The sequence below is a fragment of the Triticum aestivum genome, chromosome 3B (assembly GCF_018294505.1).
Source record: "Triticum aestivum cultivar Chinese Spring chromosome 3B, IWGSC CS RefSeq v2.1, whole genome shotgun sequence".
In the NCBI taxonomy this organism is placed as follows: domain Eukaryota; kingdom Viridiplantae; phylum Streptophyta; class Magnoliopsida; order Poales; family Poaceae; genus Triticum; species Triticum aestivum.
In genome coordinates this window covers 332,638,251-332,652,527 of record NC_057801.1, presented here as the reverse complement: position 1 = coordinate 332,652,527, position 14,277 = coordinate 332,638,251, and positions in this window count along the sequence as shown.

The window sequence follows — 14,277 nt, the reverse complement described above, 5'->3', positions numbered from 1 at the left end:
ATCGTCACTGGCGCGACACCTTGATCTCCATCGTAGCATCGTTGTCGTTACGCCATCTATTGCTTCTACGACTATCGCTACCGCTTAGTGATAAAGTGAAGCAATTACAGGGCATTTGCATTTCATACAATAAAGCAACAACCATATGGCTCCTGCCAGTTGCCGATAACTTCGATTACAAAACATGATCATCTCATACAATAAAATATAGCATCACGTCTTGACCATATCACATCACAACATGCCCTGCAAAAACAAGTTAGACGTCCTCTACTTTGTTGTTGCAAATTTTACGTGGCTGCTACGGGCTTAGCAAGAACCGTTCTTACCTACGCATCAAAACCACAACGATAGTTCGTCAAGTTAGTGCTGTTTTAACCTTCACAAGGACCGGGCGTAGCCACACTCGATTCAGCTAAAGTGAGAGAGACAGACACCCGCCAGCCACCTTTAAGCACAAGTGCTCGTAACGGTGAAACCAGTCTCGCGTAAGCGTACGCGTAATGTCGGTCCGGGCCGCTTCATCTCACAATACCGCCGAACCAAAGTATGACATGCTGGTAAGCAGTATGACTTGTATCGCCCACAACTCACTTGTGTTCTACTCGTGCATATAACATCAACGCATAAAACCTGGCTCTGATACCACTGTTGGGGAACGTAGTAATTTCAAAAAAATTCCTACGCACACGCAAGATCATGGTGATGGCATAGCAACGAGAGGGGAGAGTGTTGTCCACGTACCCTCGTAGACCGTAAGCGGAAGCGTTAGCACAACACGGTTGATGTAGTTGTATGTCTTCACGATCCGACCGATCCAAGCACCGAACATACGGCACCTCCGAGTTCAGCACACGTTCAGCTCGATGACAATCCCCAGACTCCGATCCAGCAAAGTGTCGGGGATGAGTTCCGTCAGCACGATGGCGTGGTGACGATGATGATGCTCTACCGGCGCAGGGCTTCGCCTAAACTCCGCGACGATATGACCGAGGTGGAATATGGTGGGGGGGGGGGAGCACCGCACACGGCTAAGGAACGATCCGTAGATCAACTTGTGTGTCATGGGGTGCCCCCTGCCCCCGTATATAAAGGAGCAAGGGGGAAGGAGGCCGGCCCTAGGAGGGGGCGCGCCAAGTGTGGAGTCCTACTAGGACTCCCTAGTCCTAGTAGGATTCCACCTCCCTTGTTGGAGTAGGAGAAGGGGAAAGAGGGGGAGAGGATGAAGGAAAGGGGGGCTGCGCCCCTTGTCCAATTCAGACCAGAGGGGGGGCACAGGCCTCCTTCCTTTTGGCCTCTCTCCTCTATTCCCGTATGGCCCAATAAGGCCCATATACTCCCCGGCGAATTCCCGTAACTCTCCGGTACTCCGAAAAATACCCGAATCACTCGGAACCTTTCCGAACTCCGAATATAGTCGTCCAATATATCGATCTTTACGTCTCGACCATTTCGAGACTCCTCGTCATGTCCCCGATCTCATCCGGGACACCGAACTCCTTCGGTACATCAACACTCATAAACTCATAATGTAACTGTCATCGAAACCTTAAGCGTGTGGACCCTACGGGTTTGAGAACTATGTAGACATGACCTAGAACTATTCTTGGTCAATAACCAATAGCGGAACCTGGATGCCCATATTGGCTCCTACATATTCTACGAAGATCTTTATCGGTCAAACCGCATAACAACATACTTTGTTCCCTTTGTCATCGGTATGTTACTTGCCCGAGATTTGATCATCGGTATCCAATACCTAGTTCAATCTCGTTACCGGCAAGTCTCTTTACACGTTACGTAATGCGTCATTCCGTAACTAACTCGTTAGCTACATTGCTTGCAAGGCTTATAGTGATGTGCATTACCGAGAGGGCCCAGAGATACCTCTCCGACAATTGGAGTGACAAAACCTAATCTTGAAATACGCCAACCCAACATGTACCTTTGGAGACACCTGTAGTACTCCTTTATAATCACCCAGTTACGTTGTGACGTTTGGTAGCACCCAAAGTGTTCCTCCGGTAAACGGGAGTTGCATAATCTCATAGTTACAGGAACATGTATAAGTCATGAAGAAAGCAATAGCAACATACTAAACGATCAAGTGCTAAGCTAACGGAATGGGTCATGTCAATCACATCATTCTCCTAATGATGTGATCCCGTTAGTCAAATGACAACTCTTTTGTCCATGGCTAGGAAACATAACCATCTTTGATAAACGAGCTAGTCAAGTAGAGGCATACTAGTGACACTATGTTTGTCTATGTATTCACACATGTATTATGTCTCCGGTTAATACAATTCTAGCATGAATAATAAACATTTATCATGATATAACGAAATAAATAATAACTTTATTGTTGCCTCTAGGGCATATTTCCTTCACCGCCATCGCCGCAGTCTTCATCTCTGGTCGCCGGAGATCGCCCTCGCCGTTCCGCTCGTGTCCGGCCTCCCCCGAGCTCGCTGAAGACACCACTGGCACCGCCGTGAGCTCTTGCCCCGTCCCCCTTTCTCCGTTTATCCATTTGCGCATCGTAGCTCCATCCCCCTCCACGGACATAGCTCCTCGCCGCCGTCCATGTCGCCGCCGTCGCCCTGGCCACCGCAACCCGCAACCGAGCGTGTCACCGTGCTCCTGGTGATGCCAAGAGGCCATAGCGCCTGTCCGCTCACTCCCCCGTGCCCAGTAGCACCTCACCGCACTTGGCCGTGCTCCAGCCGCCGCCGTGAGCTCTGCTCCGGGAAGCTCCGACCACCCCACGGTCTCCCGCGTGTCCCACTGGATGCGCGTGAACCTGGGCTTCGCGTAGGTGGTCTCTGACGCGCGTTTGGTCACCGGAGTGACGATCGCGAGCCCCTCCGTCGTGTTCGGCCTCGCCGGTGGCTAAACGCCGGTGGGGTTGACCGTTTTGACCGCGTCGTCCCGTCAGGTGGGCCCCGTTAGTCAGGTGATTAGCTTAGGGCTAATCACCGTTAACTAACCCCCCCTAACACTGACAAGTGGGCCCAGCGCCACTAATCCTCTAATTAGGATAAACTAACCCCCCTGTTTAACCCTGAGACACTGACGTCTGGACCCCACACGTCAGGTTTGACCAGGTCAGCGCTGTTGACCTACTGATGCAGGCATGGCGCAAGGCGGAAGCAGCTATTTATTTTCTGGTATTAAAATAAATCAGGAAAATCCAGAAAATGATATAAACTTCAAAAATTCGTAGAAATTCAACCGTAGCTCAGATTGAAATAATTTATATATGCAAAATTATCAAAAAAATGCAGTCTATCCATTTATACTAGTTTCATGCATGACAAACCAACTTATACCTACTATATAAGTGAAACACTAAAATGGCATTTATAAAGGGCTTAACTTGGAGTTGCATTTGAATTCTTGATTCAAATGGACTTCAACCAAATGAATGCTAGCTGCATTAGCTCAAATAGCATCACATCTTCATGCCATGTTCATTCATCATATTGTTGCATATGCTTGTGTATTGATTGTCGACACCGTTCCTTCTCGATAGGTCCTGCTCTGGAGAGTGCTTCAGAGTACCTATCTGAGGAGCAGTGCCCCTGTTGATCTCCCAGGCAAGGAAACCCCTTATTCATTCTGATACAAGCCTAATCTCTCGCTCCTGCTGTTAGTTATTGCATTAGGACAACAACGATTCAATTGCTTCTTTGTGCTGCGGTAGTTGAACCCATTCCTCTACATGACCTGTCATTGCCACAGTAAATAGTTGAAACCCACTAGCATGTGTAGGAGTTGATTGAAGCCATGTTGTGTTCCTACCATGCCATGCTTGCTATTGCTTAGAGTGTGTCAGGTCTGATTCATTGGGAATGAATTGGAGTGCACTACTCTATGTTCTGATGCTGAGAGTGAAGTGAGTGAACACGATTTGGTAAAGGTAGCGGTGAGAGGCCATGTAGGAGTACATGGTGGGGTGTCTCACTGGAACTGTCCTTAAGCATCGAGTTCTATGTATGTCGTCGAATGACTCGATTACCACACATTGGGTTCCAATAACTCGATCCCTCTCGACTTATTAACCAACTTGATCTCTGTCCAGGAGTCGCAACTACTTTCTGGTGTTTGTAAGTAGTGTTAGTAGTCTACCAAGTGGCACCCGGCAAGGTGGGCTTGGGACAGACTAGGCACAAGTGGCACGGTGTACCAAGAGTAGATCCATCCGGCTAGGTGGGCTTGGGAACCCTACACACATCATTTGGGGCCGTGAGTGAAACCCCGGCCGGATCTCCTTACGGATGGAACCTGAATAGGTTATGAACCTGGACTAGAGTCTTGTCTGGTTAGTTAGGTCATGGCCGACTCCCTTACCAGGCTTCCGCTTGAAGGTTGCCAAGATACATGACGTGTACATGGCGGTAAGTGGCGAGAGCGTGTGTGAGAAGTACACCCCTGCAGGGTTAACATGATCTATTCGAATAGCCGAGTCCACGGTTATGGACTTCTTGGATGCTTACGTGGTACATAGACAACTTGAAGTGGATACCCTAAAATGCTCAAGACAAGTGTGAGTGCTATGGATGGCCTTCTCGTAGGGAGACGGGGATGAATCCATAGTTGTGTATTGTGTGGTGATTAGTGGACTCGTGTGCGCCATATCACCTCAAAGAAGTTTCTCGTAGTCGTAGAAAAGGATAGCCACTGAGTCAAAGCTGGCCTGCTGCAACTAAACCCCACATTACCCTCTTGATACAAATGCATGTATGATAGGATCTGATGTAAGTCTTCCTGAGTACCTTTGTACTCATGTTGCTTTATTTATATTTTTGCAGCGGAGACTTCAGTCTTACTAGTGTTCTCGTGGGCTTCGACAAGTAGCTTGTACCTCAGCTATGAACTTGACCGGATGTTGTAGATAGTCAGGCTCTTCAGCCTTTTTCATTTGTAGATGTCTGTACCCAGACATGTAATGCTTTCGCTTGTTGCTTGTTTGCTCTGAATGTTGGGTCATGTGACCCCTGTTTGTAATAAATGCTATGATGGCTCTTCTGAGCCTTTATCTATATGAGTTGTTGAGTTATGTTGTGATGCCATGTTGTAAAACACAAACTTGCATGTTATGCGTACGTGTAATGTGTATTGCTATGTGTGGGATCTGACTATCTAGTTGTTTATCCTTAGTAGCCTCTCTTACCGGGAAATGTCTCCTAGTGCTTCCACTGAGCCCTGGTAGCTTGCTACTGCTCCAGAACACTTAGGCTGGCCGGCATGTCTCCTTCTTCGTTCCTATGTCTGTCCCTTCGGGGAAATGTCACGCGGTGTCTATCGAAGTCCTGTTAGCCTGCTACAGCCCAGATTCTCAGGAGTCCTGCTAGCCCAGCTGCTACAGCCCGGATTGACTCGCTGATGACCGACACGTTCGTTGCTGGGTCATGTATGCCTGTCCCTGTAAGTTAGTGCCACTTTGGGTTCACGACTAGCCATGTCAGCCCGGGTTCTTTGTCATATGGATGCTAGCGACACTATCATATACGTGTGCCAAAAGGCGCAAACGGTCCCGGGCATGGTAAGGCGACTCCCGTAGGAATACTGTGCGTGAGGCCGCAAAGTGATATGAGGTGTTACACGCTAGATCGGTGTGGCATAGAATCGGGGTCCTGACACCTGGGCAACCAGGGTCTATGCCAACCTGACGTATTACCCATCTGGTGTGCCCTGAGAACGAGATATGTGCAGCTCCTATTGGGATTTGTCAGCACATTCGGGCGGTCTTGATGGTCTTGTTTTACCATTGCCGAAATGTCTTGTAACCAGGATTCCGCGACTGATCGGGTCTTCCCGGGAGAAGGAATATCCTTCGTTGGGACACCCCTGCAGGGTATAAACTTTTGAAAGTCGTGCCCACAGTTATGTGGCAGATGGGAATTTGTTAATATTCGGTTGTAGATAACTTGACACTTGACTTAATTAAAATGTGCCAACCGCGTGTACCCGTGATGGTCCCTTTTCGGTGGAGTCCGGGAAGTGAACACGGTTTGGGTTATGATTGAACGTAAGTAGTTTCAGGATCACTTTTTGATCACCTCTAGCTTCACGGCCGTTGCATAGTTTCTCATCTTACTCTTGTACTGGTACATTAGCCAACATATTTTCTTAGCGCTTGCTGTAACTCCACCTCATTACCTTGTCCTACACTTAAGCTTAAATAGTCTTGATCTCACGGGTTTTGAGATTGCTGAGTCCTCGTGACTCACAAGATACTACCAAACAGTTGCAGGTGCCGATGATACCAGTGTAGGTGATGCAACCAAGCTTAGTTGGGAGTTCGATGAGGATCTTGGTCGTTACTATGTTTCTTTCCGGATGATCAGTAGTGGTGCCCAGTTGGGACGATCGGGGATCTAGCATTTGGGGTTGTCTTCTTTCTTTTGGATTTGTTCGTAGACGGACTTATGTTTGTACTCTTATTGATGTATGATTTATTTAAGTATTTGTGTGAAGTGGCGACTATAAGCCAACTCTTTATCCCTTTCTTGTTCATTACATGGGATTGTGTGAAGATGACCCTTCTTGCAAAACAACCACAATGCGGTTATGCCTCTAAGTCGTGCCTCGACACGTGGGAGATATAGCCGCATCATGGGCGTTACAACTTGCCTCACTAGGATATATCTTCATGAACTAGGCAATCTCCTTGCCCTTACAAACTTCTCGGTTCAACTCCACATCTTGACGGAGGCTCCCAAGCGACACCTAACCAATCTAGGAGATACCACTCTCTAAAAGGCAATAGATGGTGTGTTGATGATGAACTCCTTGCTCTTGTGCCTCCAATAATAGTCTCCCCCAACACCCAACTCTCTCTCACAGATTTGGCAATTGTGGAAAGATTATTTGAGTGGAAAGCAACTTGGGGAAGGCTAGAAATCAAGGTTGTGGTGGTTGGATTGGAATGTCTAAAATCAAGATTCTTGTGGTAGGATTAGAATGTCTTAATATCAACACATGAGTAGGTGGTTCTCTCTCAGAAAATGTATGGTGGAAGTGTAGGCACATTATGATGGCTCTCTCACAAATGGAGAAGGAGGTGGAGGGGTATATATAGCCTCCACACAAAATCCAACCATTACACACATTTGACCCATCTTGGTGAGACTGAATGATTAAACTCGATGGCACCAATTAGTTCAAAATGTGACCATTAGGAATCTTGTTGGGATCGACTAGAATAACTCAGTGAGACCGATGTGCTAGGGCTTAGGGCACGCATCATCTTGGTGGCACCAATTGCATCAACTCGGTGAGACCGAAGTCAAGCAATAAGGCAACAGAGCATCTGCCAAGCCAACTCGATGAGACCGAAATAAATGCAACAAGTTAGTAGCTAAACACCAAGATAGCAATTATGTATATGAGGGAACAATTTATGACACAAGAGATGAGACGATGGTATGTGCATGATACGATAGCTATGCGGAAAAAGTAACACTAATGTGCATAAGTAGTGTTGCCCGACAATACTCAAATGTCTAGTATAGATAGGAAAGTGATGCAAAATTGGCTTGAGGTTATCAATACAATGGCAAGGAGAAATGTACAATGATGTCGTCGAGGTTACCGTCCTTGCTTACGGTCGTGGTGTCAATGGTGAAGTGGTCATTATTGATGTCAAGTATGTGACGATGATGAGTAGCACTGAAACACCTTAGGAAACGGAGAAAGCCACGAACTCAAAATCTCAAATGGAAAATGGAAAATTGTGGTAGTGAAAATGCAGTGTCTAGGAGTTGGCAATGCAGAAGTGGAGGTGGTTGGTTATGCGAATCAGAATTCAAGTCAACGTCCCTTAGTATCCGAAACACCATAGGAGACATAAACCACAACTCATACAACCACAAATGCTATATGGATCAAAATAGGTAAGGCTGCAGAAAGCTATGGTGGTTTTGTGGACGATATGGTGGAGGGCTTAGGAAAAGATGCGAAAATTTGAAACATTTGATAGATTCAAATGGTGTTGGAATCTATCTAGATGGATGGGGGATGTCAGTAACTACCCAAAAAGATAAAGAACATGAAAGTCGGACTCCGAATGTGAAAGTTATGGTAAAAACAATGAAACACTTGTGGCTGAAATTCCCACTGGTCGGATGTCCGGGGGGAGCCTGGATTTTCGGGGTTGTCATTCCGGAAATATGTGCACTTTTGTGCTCCAGGTGCCAGATGTCCGGTGCGCATTTTTGTGCTCTAGGTGCCAATTTTCCAGCTAGGACCCGGATGTCCAACCCGATGGCCTGGATGTCCGGCCGGTGGCCCGAATGTCCGGCTCGACAAATCCATATCTCGATTTGGGGCTCGTAAACTCGATTGGTGGCAGAAATAGATGATTCCAAGAGCAAAATTGGATGATTTTGTGGATGTAAATGGGGAAAATATGGGGAAAAGCTAGATCCACTTAAAACATGTTGAATCCATGGATCAAAATCAGCAAAATCTCATCAAACCAACAAATCACAAAAAAAATAGGTGGGCTATTTTGGTGGGGATTTTTGAAATTAGGATGAAATGAAACACAATTAAGATGGAAAATGAAGGGGGGACTCCAATTTGGTGATCAATCTAACCTATGATCTTGGATGAAGTAGGGTGGAACCCTATTGGTCACCAATTGGAGGGGTATTCGTCGCAGAACACGAAGAACACGGGGAAGAACGGGGAGAAATAACAAGAGGAACACTCAAGAACAATTCCAATCACACATCCACTAGACTAACAAACACATGGATCCACAAGGTACATGAACAATCAAAGGGATAGCTAGAAGGTAGAGTTATGTGCCACCCTTGATTTTGCCTTTTCTTTGTATTTGTTTTTCTTGAATATTTATTTTGAATATGTGTTTTTCTGTCAATTCTTTAGGACATAACACTTGGAAATGTTTTTAACTTTCTTCCAAGTGAACCCTATCATCTTAAACCCTCCCAAAATTTCATCACTCAGTGCGTTGTTGCTATCATCAAATATCATGCCATCTTGTTAAGTTCATGCCCTATTCCTTCCATTTTGAACCGAAGTGTTGTCAAAAGTCTTTCTTATTCCTTGTGGCATCTGTTTGTCTGGAAGGAACTTAGTTTTACCACTTCTCTCTGTTTTTCATTCCTAGATCTCAGGGCGAGATCTCTTGTAAGTGGATAAGAGGTGTAATAGCCTGAGACCGATGCCCCAGATGGCTACCCTGTTTATAATGATCACAACATTAATTGTTTGTTTGATGCATTTATCATGGCATCATTCGCATTGCATCCGGGTGTTTTTATAAAAACTCATGGCTGTTCATAGTGGCTGCTTCGCTCCTTGTCTCTGTAGCCTTTTTGTCAGACCCTTTACCTTCATTGGCCTTTCACAGACTAACCAGGCCCTTTTGATTCCCTCTTGTGTGGCCGCTTGAGCCTCTCTGCATAGACCACAGACCACTCGCGCGCGTCCAAAAAATATCCCGAAATCAAACCGCTCAGTCGTCACTGATGAGTTCGAATAAACATCTAACATCTCCAAACATCATTGGTATCTTATTTGGACTCCCCTAACCTATATTTCTCGACCGTTAAATTGCGATCATTGGGAGAATATAGCCCCTACTCGAATCCACCTCTATTTAAACAGTCTAAAAATAGTCCTAGTCTGTCCCATCTGCCCATTCCCTGCTGCCACCGCCACCCACACTTTGCTTCTTCCTGGGAGCTTGTCCCATCACCGCCACCCGACCGTTTTCCTCGGAATCTTCCTAACCCTAACAGCCAACCGCAGCGAAACCACACTCCCTCAGCCACCGATCTAGCCATTCACGTACCAATCCATCCACCACAACCAGACCTCCTCTGCCTCCTGGACAGGACCAAGCACCAATGTTTCCTTCTCCGCGCGAGCACGCGTTCATGAGACCTCTCGCGGCCACACCATGCAGCACCTAATGGTCTCCTGCCTCGTCCTCCCCTGTGCTAATTCAGCACGGGACTCCGGCTTAGGTGGAGCACCCAAGCATGCCTGGTGCTGCGTCGACCCAGCCACCGGCCCCCTACTCTCCTTCTCATTCCTCTCCTCGTGCCCCTCTATCTTCTCCCTTCATTTCTCTGTCGATCCCGTTTCTTCTGGAAAAGCGATGATCTAAAAAGAAGGTACAAATTTGCCAAATGGGATATCATTTGTCGACCAAAGGACCAAGGGGGTCTTGGCATTGAGAATCTTGAAGTCAAGAACAGATGTATTCTCAGCTAGTGGTTGTACAAGTTATCACTTGAGACTGATGCCACGTGGGCGAAGATCCTTCATAGTAAGTATCTGCAGTCCAAAACTTTGTCCCAGGTGACAGTGAGACCGACGGATTCGCCGTTTTGGAAGGGGCTCATGAAAGTAAAATCAGCCTTTTTCAATAGGTCCAAGTTCATCATCGGTAATGGCATAAACATGCATTTTTGGGAGGATACCTTGCTTGGAGAGACGCTGTTGGCGCTTCAGTATCCTTCCCTGTATAATATTATTCAACGACGTGATGCTTATGTTGGAATGATACTTCAGTCCATCCCCCTTAATATTCAGATTAGGAGAACGCTTACCGGCAACCGTTGGGAATCGTGGCTTCATTTAGTGAGTAGACTGATGGAGGTTCAGCTATCTCAACAACCCGATCAGTTGTGGTGGAAGCCCACTAGATCTAGAGAGTTCACAGTTAAATCAATGTATCTCGATGTTATCAATTCTAGCACCATTCCTACTTCTTAATATGTTTGGAAAGTCAAATTTCCTTTGAAAATTAAGGTGTTTATGTGGTTTTTACATAAACAGGTCATATTGACAAAGGATAAATTGGTAAAGCGCAATTGGACAGGATCTACTAGGTGTAGTTTTTGTGATCGAGGTGAATCTATCAAACACCTATTTCTCGATTGTCCGTTGGCCAATGTTTTGTGGCAGCCGGTGCACATTGCCTTTAACATTACTCCTCCGAATTCTATCAAAATGTTATTTGGGATGTGGCTTATTGGGATAGAGTCCGAAACAGCTAGACACATTCACGTAGGAGTATGTGCTTTATTGTGGGCAATTTGGAACTGCAGAAACAATTTGGTTTTTAGCAGAACAACAAATATTCATTTTTGCAGGTTATCTTCTGAGCCACTGCGCTGATCCGTATGTGGTCGTTACTCACTCTGACGGAGGCCCGTGAGCATTTGGTTACTCGATCTATCTGGTGGGAGATGGTAGCACGGGATATCTTCAACCGGTTTGGATGGCGGTCATGTAATAGGATAGGCAATTAGTTTTCCTGTCTTTGTGATGCCATGTGGCCTTTTGGCTTATGTGTTTTGGGCATTGTGGCTCTTTGTGAGATTGTCTTCTCTTTGATTTCAGACTTTAAGACCTTGTTGAACTTATTTGCTTATTTATAAAGGTGGTCGTATGCATCATTCTGATGCAGAGGCCGGGGTGTCCCCCCTTTTCGAAAAAAAAGAAAAAATCTCTTTGTCTTCTTCAATGGTTCCTCTCTCGGGTCTCTCTTGTTTTTTCTTTCCTAAACAGGGAACCATGCAGCACTGGAGCCGTGCCTTCACCCACCGACGTGCTCCTACATCGGACCACCCACCGGAGTTGGAGCCCCACAGGTCGCCGACCCTTCCTCTCCTTCTCCGGTCCTCCTTTATTTTCCTCTTTCTCCCGGGGACGAACAGTGATGCCGCCGCCTGATACGTCTGCAACATATCTATGATTTTTTATTGTTCCATGCTATTATATTATCCATCTTGGATGTTTTATATGCATTATTATGCTATTTAATATCATTTTTTGAGACTAACCTATTAACCTAGTGCTCAGTGTCAGTTGTTATTTTTTTCCTTGGTTTTGTCTTTTACAAAAAATCAATACCAAATGGAGTCCAAACGGAATGAAACTTTTTGACGATTTTTCTTGGACAAGAAGACACCCATGAAGCTTTGGGAGGAGGCCACGAGGTGGCCACAAACCAGGAGGCCGCGCCCTAAGAGGGGCGCCACTAGGGCATGTGGGCCGCCTGGAGCATGTCCAACCCTAATCTCAGCACTATAAATTCCCAAATATTCCCCTATACCAGAGGGCACACCAAACATACATTTCTGCCGCGACAAGTTTCTGTCCTCGTGAGATCCCATCTGGAGACCTATTCTGGTACTCTGACGGAGTGGGATTCTATCATGGCGGCCTCTATTTCAACCTTGTTACCCTAGCGATGATGTGTGAGTAGTTTACCACAGATCTACGGGTCCATAGCTAGTAGCTAGATGGCTTCTTCTCTATCTTTGATCTTCAATACAATGTTCTGCTCAATGTTCTTGGAGATCTATTACATGTAATCTTCTTTTGCCATGCGTTTGTTGAGATCCGATGAATTGTGGGTTTATGATCAGATTATCTACGAATATTATTTGAGTCTTCTCTGAAATATTTTATGCATGATTAAGATAGCTTTCTATTTCTCTCCGATCTATTGATTTGGTTTGGCCAACTAGATTGATTTTCCTTGCAATAGGAGAGGTCCTTTGTAATGGGTTCAATCTTACAGTGCTCAATCCCAGTGACGAAGGGGACATGACATGTATTTGTATTATTGCCATTAATGATAAAAATATGGGGTTTATACCATATTCATTGGATCTATCCCTCTACATCATGTCATCTTGCTTAAGGCGTTACTCCGTTCTTGTTAACTTAATACACTAGATGCATGCTGGATAGCAGTCGACGTGTGGAGTAATAGTAGTAGATGCGGGCAAGAGTCAGTCTACTTGTCATGGATGTGATGCCTATATTCATGATCATTGTCATAGGTATCGTCATAACTTTGTGATTTTCTATCAATTGCTCAACAGTAATTTGTTTACCCATCGTATGTGTTCTTTCAAGAGAGAAGCCTCTAGTGAAAAGTATGGCCCCAGGTCTATTTTTATCATAGTGCAGGTATAGGTAAAGCAATGATTTGATGTGAGAGCAATGCATGTTTGCTTTTGGAGTTCTTCTATTGCTTCTTATTCCTCATCGATCATAGGATGGGTTCCGGGTCGGGAGCCTGGCATTAGCAGGATAGCTGTCATTCTTCTTTTTCGTTTGATTTCATCCATAGTCGGATCCTGCTCTTCCATGTGATGATTGCTATGTATTCATGTATTCATGTATTCAGGTTGTAGCTTGTGGCGAGTGTATGACTTTATCTAGTATTCTCATCTATTCAGTACATGTTATTTTGTAATGATATGCACCTTGTTATGCGCTCGAAATGTGATTTTGCCCCAATCATGAATTCATCACGTGGTCGGTATAGACTTGCATCTTGGGTGCTACATAGACCAATAGAAATGAGTGGCACACGAAAGCACACACAGAGAGATTGATAAATGGGGTCGTGAAATCAAGAAATGAGCAGTAAGTGTGGAATCTATGGAAAACGCTCTTTTTGCACAACACTAGAGAGACACTAGCATGATTTGTCAATAGGCGACATAAGAAACTTGTGCACAACCTATGAGAGACAAAATGCATCAACTTTTTATCCCAAGTATGCTATGGATGTATGGTTCTCTGGGTTGTACTCACGATGGTCTAAGATGATCAAGGATGGCAATTTTTTATGCAATGTAGTATGACGCTATGGCCCTTGCTTACAAGCTCTTTGTTTTCCTCTTTGCTTAAAATCTTTTTTTATATGGCCACTTATGCAAAATGCTCAAACCAAGATAGCAATTATGTATATGCAGGAACAACTTATGACACAATAGATGATACGATGGTATATGAATGCTATGATAGCTATGTGGAACAAGTATCACTAATGTGCACAAGTAGCGCTACCTGACAATACTCAAATGGCTAGTATCGATAGGAACGTGACCCAAAACTGGCTCGGGGGTTATCAATACAATGGCAAGGAGAAATGTACACAGATGTCGTCGAGGTTACCTTCCTTTCTTACGGTCGTGGTGTTAATGGTGAAGTGGGCATTGTTGATGTCGAGTCTGTGGCGATGATGAGTAGTGGTGTTATTGATGTTGACCCATTCCTAATTAGCTGAGACACCTTAGGAAAAGGAAAAACCGCGAACTCAAAATATCAAATGACAAATGGCAAATTGTGGTAGTGGAAATGGTGAAGTCGAGGTGATTGGTTAGGTGAGTCAGACTTAAAGTCACTGTCCCTAAGTATACGAAACACCTTAGGAGACATAAACCACAACTCAAACAACCACATATGCTATATGGATCAAAATGG